This window comes from Anolis sagrei, chromosome X (assembly GCF_037176765.1).
Source record: "Anolis sagrei isolate rAnoSag1 chromosome X, rAnoSag1.mat, whole genome shotgun sequence".
Lineage (NCBI taxonomy): Eukaryota > Metazoa > Chordata > Lepidosauria > Squamata > Dactyloidae > Anolis > Anolis sagrei.
In genome coordinates, this window is record NC_090034.1 from 37,962,190 (window position 1) to 37,986,040 (window position 23,851).

General features: G+C 45.5%; 1 long non-coding RNA gene across 1 annotated transcript in view; it reads right to left on the minus strand.

The window, feature by feature from the left end:
* The window catches only part of LOC137097877 (uncharacterized), a 37,874-nt gene extending 14,791 nt beyond the window's left edge, over positions 1-23,083 (minus strand). Inside the window, exon 1 of the long non-coding RNA XR_010910494.1 lies at positions 22,741-23,083. This is a non-coding gene — a long non-coding RNA (uncharacterized lncRNA). The remainder of the gene's footprint in view (positions 1-22,740) is intronic.
* Between the last annotated feature and the right edge of the window lie 768 nt (positions 23,084-23,851).

Sequence of the window (23,851 nt, forward strand, 5' to 3'; positions counted from 1 at the left end):
GTGGTTCTGAGGTTGAGGAAAGGTTAAAGGACATTGTAACTTCAGATGTCCTATCCCCAAGCCTTGGATCTCAATCCAAATCCCACTCTTCAGACTAAACAGAAGAAATTGCAGCCTTCCAGATGTGACTGCATCCCAGGCATGGGCAAACTTTGGCTCTCCAGGCGTTTTGGACTTCAACTCCCACAATTCCTAACAGCCAGTAGGCTATTAGGAATTGTGGGAGTTGAAGTCCAAAACACCCGGAGGGCCAAAGTTTGCCCATGCCTGCTGTATCCCAACTCCCTTCAGCCCTATTCCTGGGGTCTAATGATGAGGAATCCCGCATCTGGAGGGCTACATCAGATGACACGGTGGGCCAGATTTGCCTCATAGGCCTTGAGTTCCACACACATGAATTACATTATACCCAGCAGGAATTCTCCTTCTAGCAGAGCCAGGGAAAGACATGGGTGGCGCATAACTCTTAGGCTTGTACGCAGCAGAAGAGTAAATTAGGCCTGGGCACCTTCCAAGGTTGGAGGACTGCATGGAATCCTAGAATGTCAGACTTCTCCATTGTGGTCTGTTCTCCCATTTTTCATCATAAATGGCCAGTAGTGCCTCTGAAACAGGGATCCTGAGGTGACAAGTGCAGCTCACGGGGTCACAATTTGCCTCCCATGAAATAAGTTCTAGCTTAGTGTTGCATAGGATTGTTGTTTTATTCTTAATGAAGGTGGTACATTCCCTTGTATGCATTTTGTTCAGGTTTTATGACATTTGTTGACATTAATGGTAGATATTCAGTTGCACCAGATCCTAAGCTGTGAACGTGATTGTACAGTCTGTGCTTGGACGCTCCTGCATGAACCAGCTTCTCTATTCACTTCAGTGGAGGCGAGGACGGGGAGCTGCACACACATCTTTAACTTCCTCCATTGAAGTGAACAGAGAAACCTGTGGGGATGGGATTGAGCCAAGCACACCTTAACATTCCCATTGTCTTCTGCAGCTTCCCTTTAATATTAGAGGCACTTGTCCCTAAGGTGATTCGGTGAATTGAGTGCAAATTGCCTAATAACAGAGGAGTTGCTTCAAGTTAAAATGCAAAGATCTTTAAATATGAATATATTTTTGCATTCGTCTTGAATACATCATGCATTACAATAGTGTGTCTGATGCAAGAAGCTATTACGGTTTTCTTCACCTGGGACAAAACCATCCTTTTTTCTATTTTCTCCTCGGTGAATGGAGAAGGATTCAAAAGAATCGCCCTTTTTTGGTGATCCGTTTACAAAGACTTTTAAATAAACCTGACTTTTTGGGGAAGGTTTTCAAGTAATGATTTTCCAAACATGAATGAAGTGCTTTAAAAAGTTTGATGCAAAAAAAAAGTTAGTTTTACTTTTTCTGGATCTGGAGTGAAAGTTCCCAGCTATTAACAATTAAGCATTCCAGAAGTAACCAAAACAATTGAATTTTATGTTGCTTTCTCTCTTTCCTCCTTTTTCATGTGGTATTAATACAGTATAAAATATTTGTAACTGTACTCTTGATTCCTGTTGTTTAAATACTAATGTAGATATTTATGGTGGAAATTAAATAAACTATGTAATGAGTGCCTTTTTAAACCATGTGGATGTGAATTGCTTTTTTTAAAAAAACCATACTGCCTGACTAAGAAGAGCTGTTCAACAGTGGAACTCTGTCTCGGAGTCTGTTGGAATTGCCTTCCTTAGAGGTCTTTTAAGCAGAGACTGCATGGCCCTTTGTCAGGGGTGCTTTGATTGTGCTTTTCCTGCCTGGCAGAAGGGGGTTGGACTGGATGGCCCATGCATTCTCTTCCAACTCTAGGATTTATTTATTTATTTACTGTATTTCTATCTCGCCCTATCTCACCCCAAGCGGGGACTCAGAGCGGCTTACAGCTTGGCACAATTCGATGCCACATCGAAACATAAACATAACAGATTGTAAATACATTAAACATAAAAACATTAAGCATGAAACAATAACATATAAATACAATTAAAACAGGATTTAAAACAGCAATTAAAACAACCATATAGTCCATAATTAGAGTTCATGAGCCATTCCAGTTGAAATCACATTGATTCCCAGCTGTCTATTGCATTGTAGCTAGTCTCTGAATGCCTTGTTACAAAACCAAGGTTTCACTTGTTTTCTGAATGCCAGGGGGAGGAGGCTGATCTCATATCACTGGAGAGGGAGTTCCACAGCCAAAGGGCCACCAGTGAGAAGGCCCTGTCCCTCACCCCTACCAGCTGCACCTGCAAAGAAGGTGGAACTGAGAGCAGAACCTCCCCAGAAGATCTTAATCTTCGAGATGGTTCATAGGAGGAGTTGCGTTCGGACAGATAATCCGGGGCAGAACCGTTCAGGGCTTTATAGGCTAAAACCAGCACTTTGAATTGTGCTTAGAAGCAAATTGGCAGCCAGTGGAGGTGACGTAACAAGGGGGTTGTGTGCTCCCTGTACACCACTCCAGTTAGCAATCTGGCTGCTGCCCATTGGATTACTTAAAGCTTCCAAATGGTCTTCAAAGGCAACCCCACGTTGAGCCCATTACAGTAGTCTATACAAGATGTAACAAGAGGTGGACCATCGTGGCCAAGTCTGGCTTCTCAAGGTTCAGGTGCAACTGGCTCACATGTTTTAATTGTGCAAAAGCTCCCCTGGCCACCGCTGAGACCTGGGGTTCCAGGCTCAGCGATGAGTCCAGGATCACTCCCAAGCTGCGAACCTGCGCCTACAGGGAGATTGTGACCCCATCCAGCACAAGCTGTAATTCTATATCCTGTTCGGCCTTTCCATTGACCAGGAGTACCTCTGTCTTGTCTGGATTCAACTTCCAATTTGTTCGCCTTCATCCAGACTGTCACATCTGTTCAGGACCTGGACAGCCTCCTTAGCAGTAGGTGGAAAGGAGTGATAGAGTTGGATATCATCTGCATATTGGTGGCATCAAACTTCAGAACTCTGGATGATCTCTCCCAGCGGCTTCATGTAGATGTTAAACAACATGGGGGACAGTACTATACCCTGCGGGACCCCACAGGACAAAGGCTGCGTGGACAAGTAGGTGTCCCCCAACAACTTCTGGCCCTGGAAGGACTGGAGGCACTGCAGGACAGTGTCTCCAAGTTCCATTCCCGCAAGGTGTCCCAGAAGGATACCATGGTCTATGGTATCGAAGTCCACTGAGAGGTCCAAGAGAACCAACAAGGACACACTCCTCCTGTCCAGTTCCCTGTGTTGATCATCCACTAAAGAGACCAAGGCTGTCTCAATTCCATGACCCGATCTGAAGCCAGACGATGATGGATCTATATATAATACTAGCCATCTCCTGCCACACATTGCTGTGGACCACATGCGGGTTCTTTGTGGGAGGTTTGGCCCAATTCTATCATTGGTGGGATTCAGAATGTTCTGTGATTGTAGGTGAACTATAAATCCCAGCAACTACAACTCCCAAATGTCAAGATTCTATTTTCCCCAAACTCCACCAGTGTTCACCTTTGGGCATATTGAGTATTCGTGTAGAGTTTGGTCCAGATCCATCATGGTTTGTGTCCACAGTGATCTCTAGATGTAGGTGAACTACAACTCCAAAACCAAAGGACACTGCCCACCAATGCCTTCCAGTATTTTCTGTTGTTCATGGGAGAACTGTGTGCCAAGTTTGGTTCAATTACATCGTTGGTGGGGTTCAGAATGCTCTTTGATTGTAGGTGAACTATAAATCCCAGCAACTACAACTCCCAAATGACAAAATCAATTTTTTGAGTGATGGACATACATTGGGTTGTTAGGTGTCTTGTGTCCAAATCTGGTGTCAATTCCCCCAGTGGTTTTTGAGTTCTGTTAATCCCACAAACGAACATTACATTTTTATTTATATAGATAGGCAGAGATACCAAAGTTCCTATTGGATTAATTGACCAAAGCTTCAGGAGCCCCTGGTGGTGCAGTGGGTTAAAGTGCTGAGCTGCTGAACTTGCTGACCGAAAGGTCGCAGGTTCGAATCCAGGGAGGGGCATGACCTCCTGCTGTTTGCCCCAGCTTCTGCCAATTTAGCAGTTCGAAAACATGCAAATGTGAGTAGATCAATACATACCACTCCGGCGGAAAGGTAATGGCACTCCATGCAGTCATACCGGCCACATGACCTTGGAGATGTCTATGGACAACGTCGGCTCTTTGGCCTAGAAATGGAGATGAGCACCAACGCCTAGAGTTGGACGTGACTGGACCTAATGTCAGGGGAAAACCTTTACTTTTACCTACCAAAGCTTCTAAGTTTCTATAAGATCACCCTAACTCAAAGTGGACTAGACAGCAATTATAAATAATCCTTAGCCATAATGATGATTCTATTGTTCTATCCTGAAGAAGTAAGTACTTACCTAAGAATCTCTGGAAGTCGCTGCAGCCTAGAAGAATGTGCATTTTCTCTGTGTTCATATCCTAGTTGTTCATTAGTACGTACTGATGTGCCTTTCCCTGCTTGCATTCTGTTGACAGAGTTACTCAGATTACATGTATTCTTATAGTTCTGAGATAGGATACTTATTATCCAAAATTTACATTGATTGGTTTGTCTTTTCTTTGACTGATATTCCTCGGTGGATCGTCTTCCTTATTTCTCTTTTAGGACAAGGATAACCCTTATCATGACCCTCTCCTGACAGCAGATAATTAATTATACAGTGCTCCCAATTATCCAATAGGATGACACTAATTTCATAATATGGGGTTCAAGGGTTTTAACTGGTTGAGCAAGCTATTCCTCATATACAGCATTATTTAATGGAACAGAATCCACAGCAGTCTACAGAGCTCTTATTGCAGTGGTTCTCAACCTTCCTAATGCCGCAGCCCCTTAATACAGTTCCTTATGTTGTGGTGACCCCCAACCATACAATTATTTTTGTTGCTCCTTCACAACTGTAATTTTGCTACTGTTATGAATCATAATGGAAATATCTGATATGCAGGATATATTTTCATTCACTGGATCAAACTTGGTACGAATACTCAATATGCCCAACTATGAACTGGTGGAGTTTGGGGTAAACAAACCTTGACATTTGGGAGTTGTAGTTGCTGGGATTTATAGTTCACCTATTATCAAAGGGCATTCTGAACTCCACCAACTATGGAATTGAACCAAACTTGGCATACAGAATTCCATGACCAACAGAAACTACTGGAAGGGTTTGGGGGGCATTGACCTTGATTTGGGGGAGTTGTGGTTCACCTACATCCAAGGAGCACTGTGGACTCAAACAATGATGGATCTGGACGCAAACAAAGTTTCTGGAGTAGAACAACTACTTTCAAAGTAAAGACCACCCAATGAAACAGGAAATAACACTTTCAAGCCAGGAACAGATTTTCTTTATTATTAAAAATGTTTTTCTAAAAACTTTGAAAATTCGCCAAAAATCCATGGATAAGTCAAAGGTTATGAAATTTGGTGAACTAACAATGGTCCATGTGGTCTACCACTGTAGCAAGTTTCATCAGGATTGGTCTACAAATGAGGGAGGGAGAATCCCCTGAAGGTTCCCCATTACCAGTGCTTTTTTTTCCTACTGCGCATGCCTTTTAACAAAGCGATTCAGAAGTTTGGGGAAATTTTGATTTTTTTAAAAAATCCGGAAGTGACTTTAGAATCGAACCACCAGTGCCCCCCTACATTCGAAATGAGTTTTGAAACTTTTTTGGTTTTGGATCAAGTCTACTGTCTATAGTTCACTTCACAGTAGATAATCTGTATTTTATATGGCCATGCAGAAGGGGCCAAAGGCTCTGGGGTTCTTCAACATAGCAATCCTGCATACCTGTCTCTTTAATTTTTGCCTCTAGAAAGAAGATTTGGCAGCAGGTAATTAAACGAATCATCTATAAGCATTTCAAGATGAACACCCACATTCTATAGGAAACCAGGGCTCCTGGAACCTTTTCCACCCACAACCCCCTTTTGCCCAAGATTTTTTTAATGTGACCCCGGGTATATAAGTACATAAAATAAGTACACAAATTTATTTATTTATTTATTTATTTATTTATTTATTTCCTATATTTGTACCCCACGCTTCTCACCCCCGGGGGGGGGGGGGCGCTCAGGGCAGCCTCACAACAAGCTCCATACGATGCCATCACCATCATAAAACATTTAACAAATACATTAGAAACATAAAAACAATTGATTAAACACGCCAGTTAAAAACAAAATCCAAGTCTGGGTCAATTAATTGTCACAAGTTGCCCAAGTCTTCTTTCCATTTGCTGCTATTCAATGGTCGAACACCTGGTCACATAGCCAAATTTTAAGTTTCCTTCTAAAAGAGAGGAGGGAGGTGGCCAGTCTGATATCTCTGGGGAGAGAGTTCCACAGACGGTGGGCCACTGTTGAGAAGGTCCTGTCCCTCGTCCCCACCAATTGTGTTTGCGATGGCAGTGGGATCAAGAGCAGGGCCTCTCCAGATGCTCTTACAACAACAACAACACTTTATTTATATTCTGCCCTTCTCACCCCGAAGGGGACTTGGGGCAGATCACAGTACACATACACAGCAAACATTTAATGCCGCTTTGTACAGACAATACACACACAGACAGAACAGATGGATGTGGTTTTGTTTCGACTAAGTGTCCAGCTGTTTTTGGTGCCATGGAAGGTTGGGCTCGAGTCCAGGGGATGCTGTTACTTTATGGCGAAACGCTGTCAGGACTTCCTCCTTCCTTTTGGTCACCCAGCATTTTTTTATCTTCTTTCTTTATGGTGTCGTAAAACACCTCCCCCACTTTTAGCAGTACCTAATTTTTATAATCACAGCTAAAGCTGTTTTTGAACTGCTTAGGTAAACAATGAGCTAGGCTGACAGTTGGCAGCTCACGCCAACCCGGGGCTTCAAACTTGCAACCTTTTGGTTGATAGATCTTATAATTGCTGTTGATTTACCAGCTGTGCTAAACTTTGTGACGGTTCATAACAGGAGATATGTTCTGACAGGTAGTCTGGGTCAGAACTGCTTAGGGCAGTGGTTCTCAACCTGGAGTCCCCAGATATTTTTGGCCTTCAACTCCCAGAAATCCTAACATCTGGTAAACTGGCTGGGATTCCTGGGAGTTGTAGGCCAGACACATCTGGGAGCCCCAGGTTGAGAAGCACTGGTTTAGGGCATTAAAGGTTAAAACCAGCATTTTGAATTGTGCTCGGAAGCTGATTGGCAGCCAGTGGAGCTGGTGTAACAAAGGTCTTGGCGGTGTATGCTCCCTGTACACCACTCCGGTGAGCAACCTGGCTGCTGACCATTGGACTAGTTGAAGCATCCGGGCAGTCTTCAAAGGCAGCCCCATGTACAGTGCATTGCAGTAGTCTATTTAGGATGTAACAAGAGCGTGGACCACCATGGCCAAGTCAGACTTCCCAAGGTACGGGCGCAGCTGGCGCACAAGTTTTGTGCAAAAGCTCTCCCTGCCACCGCCAAGACCTGGGGTTCCAGGCTCAGTGATGAATCCAGGATCACTTCCAAGCTGCGAACTTGAATCTTCAGGGGGAGTGTAACCCCGTCCAACACAGCCTGTAACTGTATGCTCTGTTTGGCCTTTCGACTGACCAGGAGTACCTCTGTCTTGTCTGGATTCAGTTTCAATCTGTTCACCCTCATCCAGAACGACACAGCAGCCAAGCACCAGTTCAGGACCTGCACAGCTTCCTTAGTGACAGGTGCGAAGGAGGGATAGAGCTGAACAGATGACATCTAATCCCAGAACTCCAGATGATCTCTCCCAGCAGCTTCATGTAAATGTTAAACAACATGGGGGACAGTACTGATCCCTGCAGGACCCCACAAGTCAATGGTTGTGAGGATGAGCAGGTGTCCCCCAGCAACACCTGGGAACGACCCTCAAAGAAGGACCGGAGCCACTGCAGAACAGTAGCTGCAAGTCCCATGTCCCTGAGGCATCCCAAAAGGATACCATGTTCGACGGTATCGAAGGCCCTGAGAGGTCCAGAAGAACCAACAGGGACACACATTTACTGTGATAAATCACAAATAAATGTATTTAAAAACAACTCTTTGTTATACATATGTTACCCTTTACTAAAGAGGAGAGCCCATTTGCAGACTCATGAGATGGGGGGTTTGTTGTTGTTTATTCATTCAGTCGTTTCCGGCTCTTCGTAATCTCATTGACCAGCCCATGCCAGAGCTCCCTGTCAGCCGTCATCACCCCCAGCTCCTTCAAGGATCCCACCCATCCATCTTGCCCTTGGTCTTCCTTTTTCCTTCCATTTTCCCCAGCATCATTGTCTTCTCTAAGCTTTCCTTTCTTCTCATGATGTGGCCAAAGTACTTCATCTTGGCCTCTAGTACCCTTCCCTCGAATGAGCAGTTGGGCTTTATTTCCTGGAGGATGGACTGGTTCGATCTTCTCACAGTCCAAGGCACTCTCAGAACTTTCCTCCAACACCACAGTTCAAAAGCATCTATCTTCCTTCGCTCAGCCTTCCCTATGGTCCAGCTCTCACATCTGTAGGTGACTATGGGGAATACCATTGCTTTGACTATGCGGATCTTCGTTGCCAGTGTGAAGTCTCTACTCTTCACTATTTTATCAAGATTGGACATTGCTCTCTCCCAAGAAGTAAGTGTCTTCTGATTTCCTGGCTGCAGTCTGCATCTGCAGTGATCTTTGCATATAGTCTGTCACTGCCTCCATGTTTTCTCCCTCTATGTGCCAGTTGTCAATCATTCTTGTTGCCATAACCTTGGTTTTTTTTTTTTTTTATGTTTAGCTGCAACCCAGCTTTTGTGCCACCTTGATTAGAAGGCTCCTCAGCTCCCCCTCGCTTTCGGCCATCAAAGTGTTGTCATCTGCATATCTAAGTTGTTAATGTTTCTTCCAGCAATTTTCACCACAGCTTTGCATTTGTCAAGCCCCGCACATCGCATGATGTGTTCTGCATACAAGTTGAATAGATTGGGGGAGAGTATACAACCCTGTCGTACGTCTTTCCCAATCTTGAACCAGTCTGTTGTTCCATGGTCAGTTGCTACTTGGTCCTTATACAGATTCCTCAGGAGAGAGATAAGGTGATTTGGTCTGCCCAGACCACCAAGAACTTGGAGATGGGCGGGTTCTTATTTATTTTCGCATCAAGCATTACATTGTGGCTGACTATTCGATCCTGCAGGTCATAGGAGAGCACCTGCAACATTATTCAGACCCGGCTAGCATGCTTGGTTTGCAGCCTCAAGTGGCAGAGTAGATTCCTTCGCCTGGATTCCCAAACAACCACTAGGTGGCAAACTACACATTTGTTTTCACGACCCCAATTCATTTAGGGAATCCCAAATAGGGTCCTGAGTCACAGTTTAAGAAGCTTTGTAATTAAAGGACCAACTAGATCAGGCATGAGCAAACATTGGCCCTCCAGGTGTTTTGGACTTCAACTCCCACAATTCCTAATAGTAGGCTGTTAGGAATTGTGGGAGTTGAAGTCCAAAACACCTGGAGGGCCAAAGTTTGCTCATGTCTGATTTTTTTTTCGTGTCAGGAGGGCTTGAGAAATTACAAGTCGCTTATGGAGTGAGAATTGGCCGTCTGCCTAGGGGACGCCCAGGTGTGATGTTTTACCATCCTTGTGGGAGGCTTCCCTCATCTCCCCGCATGGGGAGCTGGAGCTGACAGAGGGAGCTCATCCACGCTCTCGAACCTCTGATCTGTCGGTCGGCATAAGGGTTTAACCTGGCCCATGTTTGATGACAGACAACTTTACAGAGGCCAATGGCCCGATCTGTTTCTGCAGAATTCTGGGAAATGTAGTTTAGGGAAGCCTCCAAAGGCTCCTCCCTGACTGGACGGAAAGGGGGCGGGGTGAAAACTGTTGCTAGGAAACAGACTAGGCGGGCAGGAGGCGCAGGAGGAGGGCCGGGATTGGCCTGTGCTGGTCTCCTTCCCCTCCCCTTCTCTCAGCGGCTCCTCCCTTCTCCCTAACCCCGCCCCTCTCCCACAGGCCCCTCCCCTTTCCTCACCCTGCCTTTGCCTCTGGTAAAGTGACTGAGATTTCTGGGAGTTGAAGTCCAAAACCACTGGAGGACCAAAGGTTGAGAACTACCGCAGTGTCATGAATGCTGAGTCATGCATGGGAGTTGTTGGAGTTAATCTCTAGCTGGGAGGAAGAGTGTAGTTCAGGTATGGGCAAACCCAGGCCCGGATGCAACCCCTTGGGCTCTTTTCTAAAGGCCCTCCTCTCGCTCACCATCTTATCCTTCCTTCCTTCCTTCTCTCTTTCCTTCCTCTTCCTCTCCCTCCCTCCCTCCCTTCCTTACCTGTCTCTTTCTCCCTCCCTCCTTACTTTCTTCCCTTCCCCCCTTTCATCCTTTCTTTCTCTCTTGCCTCCCTCCCTCCCTTTCTTCTTCTTTCCTTCCTTCTCTCTTCCCTCCCTCCCTGCCACCCTCCCTCCATTCCCTTTCACCCTTCCTTCCATCCTTTTCTTCCATCCTTCCTTCTTTCTCTTTCTCCTTCCTCCTTTCCTCCTGGGGGATGTTTAGCTGGGAGAAGAGAAGGTAGAGAGGGAAGATGAGAACCATGTTTCAGAATTTAAAAGGGTGTCCCATTGAGGAGGAGGGAGGAAACACATTCTGTTGATCCAGAGACCGACCAGGGCACAAGGGAGCAATGGCTTAAATGGGAGCGAAAGAGAGACCACTTAGAAGATTAGGAAGAACTTCCTGGAGAGTGGCATAGGCTGCCTGGGAGTGTGGTGGAGTCTCCTTCTCTAGAGAGGCTGTCTATCAGGAGTGCTTTGAATGTGCCTTCCTGGGCAGCAGGGGGGTGGCCTGGATAGCTCTTGGAGGTCTCTTCCAGCTCTAGTATTCTAGGATTCTATATCAGGAATATTTATTTATTTATGACATTTATATGCTGCCCTTCTCACCCCAAAGGTGACTCAGAGCACCTTACAAGATATATATATATATATATATATATATATAAGCATAGTACAATATCAGTATTATATATTACTATATTGTACTACACCATTATATTGTAATATTATTAGTAATAGTACATGTAATATAAAATATATAATTATCATATTATAAGTAGTATTATATTGTATTGCATTATAATATTATAAATGTGATATGTATATACATTATATGATATGATATGATATTATTAGCATAGCACAGGAGACAAGGTGGAACTGTCCCCTGCCCTCCCCCTCTCTTCATTCTGGCCCAGAGCAGCACTTGGTGTTGGGGGAAGGGCCCCAACTGATGACATATGCACGAGACAAGGTAGAACTGTCCCCTGCCCCCCCCCCTTCACTCTGGCCCAGAGTAGCAGCTGGCGCTGGGGGGAGGGCCCCCCAATAGGCAATACAAGGTGAAATGGACACACTTTTTCTCTCCTGTCCACCATCCCATCCTGACCAAGGCTAGCCTCTTTAGGATCCAAACATTTCCAGTCTTTCCTTCACTTTCTGCCTCCACAAGGGAATTGGAAGGGGAGGAAAGGACAGGGAGGGACTTGCGGAGAACCCCTCTCTCCCGGCTTGCCCACCCTGCCCCGGCCCACCATATGGCCCCCAAGTTAGAAAGTCTGCCCATGCCTGGTGTAGTTGGATGAACACCTTATAAGGCATCGTAACACCATAAAAAGAGGTAGTGGCTTTTGGGGAGTTCCATAGACCTGAACATGGTCCCTGGTCCAACTGTAGTTGCTCACCATTGTTTCAGGCACAGAACAAAATCTGACAGCATCTGGGCAATGATGGGACAGAAACAGCAATGATTTCCACAATTGGCAGAAGTTTCTTTCTGTTTTCTTCTGTTTTCTTCTTATTTCCTTTATCATCAAGACATTTTCCGCTGTGAATTGGCAAGAAGTTTTCAGCCAAGCACAAGTTGTTCTGATGGGACTCTGCTTTTCTGGTGTCTGTCGAAAACTTCTATTGCATTTTCCCATTGCACAAATGGTTTAGCAACCAATGCACCAAGCTTCTGATGAGCACCTTTAACCCCAACTTCTCCTCCAAGCACCACATCATACTTCCAGAGCGCACCTTGTACATGAAATGAGTAGACTAACCAAGGAAATCTGCCGAACCATTTGGGTTGAAAACGTAGGTGCCTCTTCTTATCCACAGGAAATACATATCCTGGTAATGGAGTCTGTAGATTTTGCACTCATTGAGCTTTCACTTGGTCATCAAACAAGTCTTGTTCATATAAAGTTCAATGTCACAGCTTCTTCTCTTTGCTCCTGTTTCTTTGGCAGGGCTTGGATTAGATCAGTGGTTCCCAACCTTTGGTCCTCTGGGTGTTTGGTACTTCAGTTCCCACAATTCTTAACAGCTGGTAAGATGGCTGGGATTTCTGGGAGTTGAAGTCCAAAACACCCGGAGGATCAAAAGTTGGGAACCTCTGGATTAGATGAACCAGTGGTAGACACCTCAGTTTCCAGTTTCCACCTGCAATCCAGGTCAACACCCCTCCCCCCCCCCCCCGCCCCTTGCCTTAGGATTTGCCTGCCTGCTGTAGGTAGACCAACTTGGTCGCTTCCACTATGTCAGCTATTGCTGCTATTGCAATTAGAAAATGTTGACCATTTCCGCTATCTTGGCAGCCACCTCTCCACAAAAGTCAATATTGCCACTGAAATACAACACCGCCTGAGCTCTGCAAGTGCAGCATTTTTCTGAATGAAGCAGAGAGTGTTTGAAGATTGGGACATCCGTAGGGAGACCAAGGTGCTTGTTTATAAAGCTATTGTTCTCCCAAACCTGCTATACGCCTGCGAAATGTGGACTGCCTACAGACGCTAGACTCAACTCCTGGAACTATTCCATCAGTGTTGACGCCAAAGAAATCCTGCAAATCTCTTGGGAAAACAAATGTCAGTGTGCTCAAAGAAGCAAAGACTATCAGCATCGAAGCGATGCTCCTATGCCATCAACTCCGCTGGACTGGCCACGTTGTCTGAATGCCCGATCACCGTCTCCCAAAGCAATGACAATACTCCCAACTCAAGAATGGGAAACGTAACATTGGTGGACAGAATAAGAGATTTAAAGATGGGATTAAATCCAGCCTTAAAAACTGTGGCATAGACACTGCGAACTGGTACGCCCAGGCCCTTGAATGCTCTAACTGGAGGTCATCTGTGACTAGCAATGTTGCAGAAATCAAAGAGGATGAAAATGAGAAATGTGCCAAGAGGAAGGTGCGTCAAGTCAACCCTGACCGGGATCACCTTCTATCTGGAAACCAATGTCCTCACTGCCGGAGAACATGTGGATCAAGAATAGGGCTCCACAAACACCTACGGACCCACCGTCAAGACATTACACTTGGAGGACCATCATCCTTGGGCTATGAGGGATTGCCTAAGGCAGTGTTTCTCAAGGTGGAGGTCGGGACCTCTGGGGGCGTTGCGAGGGGCTTTCAGAGGGGTCACCAAAGATAATCAGAAAACACATATTTCTTATGGTCTTAGGAACCCCTTTGGCAGAGAAGGCTGAAGACCTCTCCACCTGTCCTTCTCTTCCTTTTTGGAAATAGACAGTGAATCCTCCCACCAAAAACCCTCCTTCTGCTGTGATTGGCTGGCCTCTCAGCCATGGGGAGGGCTGTTTCTGAGACTCCAAGCAGGGTGGAGAGCAGGCGTGCTTGGCGCATGGCCAAGCATGCCTGCTTGGCCACACATGGCAGTGTGGTGCACATGTGTGGGTGAGGGAGAGCGCGCAAGGCCGGAGGGAGGCTTGCATCCTTTCAAGGCAGGGGGAAAAGTGCCCTTTGATTGTAGGTTTACTGTAAATCCCAGCAAGTACAATTCTCAAATGACAAAAGCATTTCCCCCCAACCACACCAGTATTCAAATTTGGGCATATAGGGTATTTGTGCCAAATTTGGTCCAGTGAATGAAAATACATCCTACATATCAGATATTTACATTACGGTTCATAACAGTAGCAAAATTACAGCTTTTAAGTAGCAACAAAAATAATGTTATGGTTGAGGGTCACCACAACATGAGGAACTGTATTAAGGGGTCATGGCATTCAGAAGGTTGAGAACCACTGGCCTAAGGTAAGGTGCTATTTCAATGTAAATTGGTAGAAAGGTAGGTAATGATAGTGTGAATAATCAAAATTTGGTTGAGAAAGTGCTTGCAGTTCTGGAGATACTCTATTTTTTTGCTTCTCATATATTTGGCAGGGGGATTTGGTTAACTGGTTAAAATTCATGAGTAAACCAGGTTTTTCTTTTGACCTGAGAATTTTTGAACCCCTAAACCACCCTCTTGGCTATGGGCTTGGCCCCCTTAGAGAAACTGGCAAAGACGCCTTTCTAGAACAGACAACCAAACACTCAAAAAGCATTGGGAGATTTCCATCATCTCGATATTTGCTAGAAGTCAAACTGTACCAAGACTGAAAAGTCCATCCAATCCTTCCCTTGCCTTTACTTCAAGGTTCAGAAGGTGGCAGAAGCAGCAAAGGGATGGACTCTTTTGGATTTGAGCTTAACCAATGAAAGTGAACTAGACAATGGGGTGGAAATAATGAAATCCTCATTACAGGTCAGCACTGTCTCCTGGAATTTGCTATCCAGAGAGAAGGGAAAGCCAGCGCTTTGGACTTTAAGAAGAAGAGTTCAGTAAGCTTAAGAAAAAAGTAAGGATAAGAAAACCTTGGTGAGGTGAGAAGTGCTCAAAAGGACAGAGATCAAGATGAATGAGGCTTTCTTAAAGATGAGATATGGAAGACTCACAATTCTGGTGCAGTGTTGGTCCATGTCAACAAATACATTTTAAAAGTTTTCATCTCCAAAAGAACAAGGTTTTTTGAAAGTGGATACACCTCAATTGCCCTTTCTAGAGCAAGCCACTGCAAAATAATTTGCACACCAATAATCAAGATGGTTGTTCCTGCAGCCACTTGCTTGATGGGTAATATTTTTTATCCTTGGAAAGGGGAGGAATGAGGGACCCCTTCAGTCTATGGTGGCCCAATATTTGCCCACAACGTTGGTAGTGTTAGTTGCTCTGACTCCAGGGAAAAGGGTCCATCTACATTGAACATTTAATGCAGTTCGAAACTAGCTTCAAACGAAAGCAGCCAGAATACAGGCTCCTACAAAAACGTACAAAAGAAAGCTCTGGATGTGGATTGGTGCTCTGTGGTATGTGTCATCATCATCTGGGCCTAGATCCTCTTCAGCAGGGAGCTGTCCAGCTTTTTTTTTTTTTAAACGTTTGGTAATTGGTTCCTTTGCTGTTCCACTCTTTCGTGTATTACTAGCTTGGATACCCAGTGTTGTCGATCTATTTGAAAAAGTCAAAATTTTAATTGTACAAAATGCACAATGTTGTGGATTAGCTGCAACTGATATCATCCCAGGTTAACCCCAAGAAACTCCATCAGGACCTAAAGTTTGTTATGTTGGGCAAGTTTGCTCTAGATGCATCATCTGCATCATCTGTAGGGTTCAATGTGCTCTCTGGCTGCAGGGTTAACTACAACTCGCACTATGGTGAGTCAGTCCCCTCAGACCCCTCCAGTAGGTTGAGTTAGCCATAGAATTCTGTGTGCCAAGTTTGGTCCATCTCCATCATAGGTGGAGGTCATAATTTTTCTGGTTGTGGGTGAACTACAATCAGTTCTCCCAAACCCCTTCAGCATTAAAATTTCAACATATCAGGTATGTGTGCCTAGTTTGGTCCAGATCCATCAGTGTTTGTGTTAATAGTGCTCTCTGGATGTAGGCGAACTACAACTCTCCAAACCAAGGTGAATTTTCCCCATAGACGTCCCATTTTTTTGCTGGTCATGGGGGCTCTGTGTGCCAAGTTTGGCCCAATTCCATCTTTGGTGGAGTTCAGAGCGCTCCTTGATTTCAGATGAACTATAAATCCCAGTGCCTACATCTCCAAAATGTCCAGGCCAATTCCCTTCAAAACCCACCAGTATTCACATTTGGGCATATTGGGTATGCATGCCAAGTTTGGTCCAGATCCATCATTGTTTGGGTTCATAGTGTGCTCTGGATGTAGGTGAACTACAACTCCTATAAATTCCTCCAAAGACCTCCAGTATGTTCTTTTTTGGTCATGAGTCTTTTGTGTGTCAAGTTAGTTCCAGGTCCATCATTGGTGGAGTTCAAGGTGCTCTTAGATTGCAGGTGAACTATACATCCCAGTACCTACAACTCATATAAATCATGGTGAATTCTCCCCAAACATCTCTAATATGTTCAGTTGTTGATCAATTCCTCTGTTTGCTGTGTGCCATAGAAAGAATAGTAAAGGGTTAAGGGAGCTGCAGTGGGAGGGGTCATGCAAATTCCACATAAATGGAGAGAGTAATAAACACTGGGATGTTTGTGGTGGAGGAAACATAAAATCTAGGATGAAATTATTTCCGTATGAAAGCCTTCACTTGGGTGATGGGCAGTTTGGTGTTTCTGGAGGACATTGGCAGGGCTTTTGGACATGTTAATGGCGTCCATTATAACCTGCAATGTCATTGGAGGGAGGACCATTGATGTCTCCTGAGTGGTGGAATTTACAGCTGTTTGTGGAGTCAGGAGCTTGTCTAAGTGGACATCCCAGCCACACATGCACACACACGTATTTTCACTTTTATTATGTGTACTAGCTGTCCCCTGCCACATGCTGCTGTGGCCCAGTCTGTGTATATGTGTTTTGTGTGTGTGTATATATAGTACTAGCTGTGCCCTGCCACGCGTTGCTGTGGCCTATAGTAAAACTTATCAAAGTTGAGGTAGATATCTGGACTATTATGAAAGAGAGGTACCTACCTATTCCTTCCCCCTTTTCCTCCCCCTTTCTCTCCTTGCTTCCTTCTCTACCTCTTTCTTTCTTTCCTTCTCACTACTTGGTTTCATCCTTCTCTCTTTCCTTCATTCCCTCCCCCTTTCTTCCTTTGCCTTTCTTCCCTCCCTGTTTGTTTCCTTCTTTCACTTTTTATTCTCTTTTATTTCACCACCATCATAACAATAACAATAATGCAATGCATTGCCTCTGGGACCTGACACCTCTCCCATTCTCCCTAAAAGGGTCTCATAGGAATAATAGCATCATAATAATAATAGAAAAAACAACCTTTACCCGCCACGTGTTGCTGTGGCCAACATTCCCTCTTTCTCTCCTTCTTTCCCTCCCTCCCTCCTTCCTTCCTTCCCTCCCATCTTTCCTTCTCCTCTTCCTTCTCTATCTCTTTCCTTCCTTCCCCCTTTTTCTTTCTCTTCTGGTCTCCTTTCTTCCTTATCTCTTTCCTTCTTTCCTTCCCTCCCTCTTTCTCTACATCTTCCCCCTTCCTTCACTCCCTCTTTCCTTCCTTCATTCCCTTTTTTCTTCTCTCCTTCCTTCCTTCCTTCCTTCCCCCTTTTTCTTTCTCTTCTGGTCTCTTTTTTTCCTTCTCTCTTTCCTTCTTTCCTTCCCTCCCTCTTTCTCTACATCTTCCCCCTTCCTTCACTCCCTCTTTCCTTCCTTCATTCCCCATTTTCTTTCCTTCTCTCCTTCCTTCCTTCCCCATTTTCTTTCCCTCCCTCTGTCTCTCATTTCTTCCTTCTCTACCTCTTTCCTTCCTTCCCCCTTTTTCTTTCTCTTCTGCTGTCTCTCTTTCCTTTCCTTCCATCTTTCCTTTTCTTTCCTTTTCTTCTTCCTTCTTTCTCTAACTTTCCTTCCTTCCCCCTTTTTCTTTACCTCCCTTTCTCTTTCTTCCTTCTTTCCTTCCTTCCTGTCTTTCCTGGATTTTGACAGGGCGGGAAGGGGCAGGGTGGGGTTTGGAGGTGGCGTGAAGTAAAAGGAGGTAAGATTGGGGCAGGGGAGTGATGGAGTGTGGGGTTGCGTGTGTGTGTGCGTGCGGCGGCGAGGGGAGTGGGGTTGCGTGTGTGTGTGCGGCAGCGGGGGGAGTGATGGAGCGTGGGGTTGTGTGTGTGTGTGCGGCAGCGGGGGGAGTGATGGAGTGTGGGGTTGCGTGTGTGTGTGCGGCGGCAGGGGGAGTGATGGAGCGTGGGATTGTGTTTGTGTGCGGCGGCGGGGGGAGTGATGGAGCGTGGGGTTGCGTGTGTGTGCGGCGGCGGGGGGAGTGATAGAGTGTGTGTGCGGGGAGAGTGATAGAGTGTGTGTGTGTGCAGCGGCAGTGGGGTTTTGTGTGTGTGTGTGGTTAAGTTTCGTTGGGGTTTTTTTGAGTTTTGTTGTTTTGCCGTTTTGTGAGTGTGTTGTTGTATTGTTTTTCATTTTGAGTAGATATGTTTGTACCTTGTAGGTTGTGTTATGGGCATGGGAATTTTGGTTAAGTTTCGTTGGGGTTTTTTTGAGTTTTGTTGTTTTGCCGTTTTGTGAGTGTGTTGTTGTGTTGTTTTTCATTTTGAGTAGATATGTTTGTACCTTGTGGGTTGTGTTATGGGCATGGCAATTTTGGTGCAGTTTCGTTGGGGGGTTGTGGAGTTTTGCTGTCCCGTTGAACCAACCTAACAGATTTATATAGATAGATATGTGTGTGTGTGTGTGTGTGGTTTTGCGTATGCATTGTAATGTAATTTTTGGTTTTTGGGGTTTTTAAGTCTCTTCCACTGTGTTTTTCAGTGTTTTATGAGTGATGGTCATTCATTGGCCTGATAGGTGTATTGTGTCCAAATTTGGTGTCAATTTGCCCAGTGGTTTTTGAGTTATGTTAATCCCACAAACAAACATTACATTTTTATTTATATAGATAGAAGAGTTGATTATGGTTACTATTAACCGTCTAGGAAAGACCCAGTTCCAATTATCCAGCTTTTCCCAAATCACCCCCCCCCCCCAAGTCCTTTATCCTGCTCCAGAGTTCTAGCAAAATGTTTACAAAGGAAGTAGCAAAGTAAATATTTCACTTTTCTATCAAAACTGTATTTTAATCCGTGGACTGTGTGGTCTATTGCCTGCAAATAAATACGGTTCATAGTCTGAATACATTATTTAACACAAGCAGAAAAAAGTTCTACCAAGTTAGAACTGATGGGTCCTAAGCCAAGTATGAATCAATCAACCCTTGCGGATGCAGAGAAAGAAGAACTCTTGCAGTTTCACAGCAACCAAGGACACGCTTTCATTTCTCTGGGTGTCATAAAGAGGGTTCTGTCCCAGGCCAAGTGCTATTCAACATTTCTATTAATGACTCGGATGAAGGTTGGGAAGGCATGCTTAATTATCAAGTTTGCAGATGACACCAAATTGGGAGGGAGACCTTCACAGATGAGAGAGCTGATTGACCAAAACTAACAAAATGAATTTCAACAAGGAGAAATGTAGGATACTTCACTTAAGCTGAAAAAATGAAATGCAGAGATACAGCGTGGGTGACACCTGGCTCGATAACAGAGTTACATGTCTTGGAGTCTTAGTGGACAACAAGGTAAACATGAGCCAACAGTGCAATGCAGCACCTAAAAAGGCCAATGGGATTTTGAGATGCCTCAAAAGGTGTCCAGATCGAGGGAAGTCATGGTGCCCCTCTATTCTGCTTCACTCAGACCTCACCTGGAAGAATAACCCTGTGTCCAGTTCTGGGCTCCACAATTCAAGAGGGACATTGACTCTCAGCTGGAAGTTGTCCAGAGGACGAGGGTGATGAAAAGGATCAAAGGTCTGGAGACCATTAATCTCAATAAGGAGCAGGTGAAGGAGCCGGATCTATTTAACTGCAGAAGAGAAGGCTGAGAGTGAGAAGAGACGTGAGCACCATGTTTAAATATTTGAAATGATGTCAAAAGGGGCACAGCGGGTTAAACTGCTAGCTGCAGGAAATCGAAGCCAGGAGTTGGGGTGAGCTCCTGGCTCTCAGCCCTAGCTTCTGCCTACCTAGCAGTTCAAAAGCATGTAATGTGAGTAGATCAATAAGTACCGCCTCGGTGAGGAGGTAAAAGGGCACCCCATGCAGACATGCTGGCAACACGATCAGAGAGGTCTATGGACAACAGGCTCTTCAGCATGGAAAAATGGAACAAGAGCACCTCCCCATGGCTAGAGTTCAGCATCACCACCAGATGCTGGAAATGGAAGGCAAGGCTTTTACCTCTGTTTATTGTATGTCGTTGTTTACTGTGTAAAAAGGCATTGAATGTTTGCTTTATATATGTAAAATTGTAATTTGCTCTGAGTCCCTCCAGGGAGATAAAGTGGAATATTAAAAAGTGTATTATTATTATTAAAAGGAAGGAGAGTCTTCCTTTCTGCTGCCCTGGAGACTAGGACTCATGGAGCCATGGTTTCAAATTACAGGAAAGGGGATTCCACCTGAACATTAGGGAGAACTTCCTGACTGTAAGAAGAGCTGTTCAACAGTGGAACTCACTGCCTCAGAGTCTGGCGGAAGCTCCTTCCTTGGAAGGTTTTAAGCAGAGGCTGATGGCCATCTGTCAGGGGTGCTTTGATTGTGCTTTTCCTGCCTGGCAGAAGGGGCTTCGACTGGATGGCCCATGTTGTCTCTTCCAATTCTAGGATCCTATCTATAATATAGGCAGAGATATCAAAGCTTCTCTTTAAAAGGGTTCTCTGTTTTTATTCAAACAGATTGGGGATCTGTGTTGATTTAAACTGCACTATTTAAAGTAACTTCTTGACAGTTCTTGTTACTTCTCCATCTGAATTGTCTCCAGTAGGAGGGAAGCACATTTTGGTTCACTTGTAGACGGCTTGTTTAGGATCTGGATTGTGATGCCAGACATGTGTCCAACCCCCTCCCATCAATTCTCCAGATGTTTTGAGATGTATTGGAATCCTCCATTGGTCCCCTCCCTTTGCCTTGAGTTGCTTTAATGGCAGCTAGAGAGCCAAAGTGGAAGACTGAAATGGTGCAATTGTCAAAGAACAAGCTCCCCCTTTGCACACAGACATTTCCACTTCTTCAGTGGACAGCTGCTTCCAATGCCTCGGCTCTCACTTGCAGTGTGTGCATGTACGAGTGACACTCTCCTCTTGCTCCGAGGAACAGGCACAGGAGTAGCACCATCACAGTTCACCATTTTGACACGCATATTGCGATTCATTTCAAAACAAAACCTTGAGCACATTTGTGCAGAAATCCATCCCTGGTGGGAAGCTTCCCCTGACATCCCAATCTTGCAGCTTCGACCAATATATGTGAGGCATAGAATTCTACTCCTCTATAATGAATGCAATAGGAAAACATTGTTTTAATATTAAATAAATCAAGAACATCAAAGGGAAGCATGGGAGAGGACGAAGAGACACAGGGAAGGGGAAATCGACTCCCAATGACAGGGGCAACCAAACATATCCATTCAAGAGCCCCTCACCTTCCAGGTCGGAAATTAAAAAAAGACTTCCAGAAAAAAGAAGGGGAAATTGCCTAAAAGATGATGGGCAAAACGTCAGCAGGATCTGTACAATTGGGATCGACGGCAATGATAACATAGAGTTAGGTATCTGAGCACATGTTACATGTTGGCAATCACTACTGCGAGTAAATAAATAAATCAATAGGTGGAATATACGTAATTTAAACAGTGCCAACAAACAAACAAATAAATGTGTGGAATGTATGTCATTTATTCTTATTATTTATTATTTATTTACTATATTTTTTATACCGCCTTTCTCAGCCTACCAGCGACTCAAGGCGGTTTACAGCAAGTCAGTACACATTATTATTATTATTGTACAGCAACTACAACTCCCAAATGTCAAGCTCTCTTTTCCCCAAACTCTACCAGTGTTCACATTTGGGCATTTATTTATTTATTTGCCATATTTATACCCTGCCTTTCACTACCCCAGCAGGGGGACTCAAGGCAGCTTACAATGGCACATACACATATTGAGTATCTGTGCCAAGTTTGGTCCAGATCCATCATTGTTTGAGTCCACAGTGCTCTCTGGCGGTAGGTGAACTACAACTCCCAAACTCCATGCCCACCAGCAACCCAATATACCTTCTAGCTTGCTCTGGCTTTTTTCTTCTACCATGTTTTCCCCCTGATGTTGTGGACTACAAGTCCCATCCAGCTGGCCTGATGTCCCCACCTACACTGCCATCATCATGATTGGACTGCATGATACGGTCATATATTCCACTTTGATGCCCTTCCACTGCTTTATATGAGTCCACACTGACCATATGATGCAGTTCAACCTGCACTGGAATGGCAGCATTAGACAATAGGTGAAACATCATCAACGTCATATTGTTGAAGGCTTTCATGGCTGGAACCACTGGGTTGTTGTAGGTTTTTCGGGCTATATGGCCTTGTTCTAGAAGCATTCTCTCCTGACGTTTCGCCTGCATCTGTGGCAGGCATCCTCAGAGGTTGTGAGGTCCTCACTACCCCTGAGGATGCCTAACAACCTCTGAGGATGCTTGCCATAGATGCAGGCAAAACGTCAGGAGAGAATGCTTCTAGAATATGGCCATATAGCCCGAAAAACCTACAACAACTCAAACATTCAGTGCCTTTAATACAGTGAAACAACAATGACACACAAATACACAGAAGTACAGTGTCTAGATCCAGGAAAGGTCCTCACTACCTCTGAGGATGCTTGCCATAGATGCAGGCGAAAGATCGGGAGAGAATGCTTCTAGAACATGGCCATATAGCCCGAAAAACCTTCAACAACCCAGCCATCAACATCATCACCACCACAATCACAATAATAATAATAAAATAGTTAATGTATTACCTGCCTCTGCTGCCCATAGACTACAATGCACACAATGCAAACATCCAAACACACCATCCTAAGGCTCATAGGGGACAAAGATCAGCATCGAGAAGGCAGAAGGCAGTCCTCATTCACGCTCTATTTAGCAGCTTGCAAGTGTCCCAGCCCTTTCCAAACAGCAGCCACAACGCACGTCCTGCTGTTGGGAAGGGATTTTCCGTTATCGATTGGACTCGTACCTTTTTTCCGCTGCTTAGAAAAATAAAAATAAAATCATAAAAAAATAATCACCCCCCCCCCCCAGCCTCTCAGTTGGGGGCGGGCCCCTCGGTGTCCTGGCAACGGAGATGGGGGAGAAAGAGGCGAGGGGGCGGGGCCTGAGAGAGAGAGAAGGACGGGTGGGCGGAGCCTGATTGAAAGGGTGGGCGGAGCTTTCCTGCTGCCTCGGGAAGGGGGGAGGAGGCGTGCGCGCGTGTGCGTGCGTGCCCAACGTTGGAGCTGTGCTTGCGCTCGCGCCCGCTGCCTGCCTGCCTGCCTGGCTGCTGGCTCAGTCTCTCGGCCCGGCGCAGGAGGCAGCGCTGCTCTCCTGGTCTTTTTCCATTGCCCTCCTTCCTTTCCTGGGTCCGGGCGGCTGCTGCTTGTGGGCCGGGGATGCTGGCCTCCTGCTCCTCTTCTCCTGCCCGCCTCCCTGCAGACCGAGCCCGGCGCCTTCTTCCCAGCCTGGAGCCCCGGCGAAGAAGCAGCTAAGGGCCCCACGGATGCTGCTGCTCCTGCCCCGGCTCCCGCTGCCTCTTCCTCTTCCTCCTCCTCTTCCTCCTCACAGGCGTCGCCGCGGTCCTTTCCCCTGAGCCTCCCAAGGTAAGGCGGCAGGGCGCCTCTCTCTCTCGCTCTCTCTCTCTCTCTCTTTCCCAAAATAGCCCTCTCTGCTGAAGTGGCTTAAGAGGCGAGCACCCATCCCTGGGGCCTTTTCTCCTTCGCCCCGGCTTCATTGCCCTGGGATGTCCTCCCCAAAGACTGGGCAGGGAACGGGACGCTCATACAACCCCACATGATCTGCTTTGGACCGGAATATATGCTAGTGTGGACTAAGAGCCCTTCCACACACAGCTCTTATGTCCCAGAATACCAA